Source organism: Myotis davidii, unplaced genomic scaffold (genome assembly GCF_000327345.1).
Source record: "Myotis davidii unplaced genomic scaffold, ASM32734v1 scaffold2152, whole genome shotgun sequence".
Taxonomy (NCBI): Eukaryota; Metazoa; Chordata; class Mammalia; order Chiroptera; family Vespertilionidae; genus Myotis; species Myotis davidii.
Genome location: NW_006283542.1, coordinates 146,366 through 146,694, shown reverse-complemented (window position 1 = coordinate 146,694; position 329 = coordinate 146,366).

Genomic DNA, 329 nt, shown 5'->3' with positions numbered 1-329 from the left:
AGTGTTGGCCTGTGGTCCAAAGGATCCTGGGTTCGATTCCAGTCAAAGACACATACCTCAGTTGTAGACCCACCCTAGCCTGGACCTTGGTCGGGGCTCATGCAGGAGGCAACCAATCGATGTGCTTCTCTCACGTCGATATTTCTGTCTGTCTTTCTCTCTCTCTCTGTTTTCCATTCTCTCTAAAAATCAGTGGGAAAATATCTTCAGGTGAAGGTTTAAATAAACCTAAACACGGAATGAGCTTGAAGGACTGAAGTGGCCCCAGAAGCCGGGACACACTCAGTAATGGCATTACAGACTCACAGATGGGGTCGCCCAGCGCACCT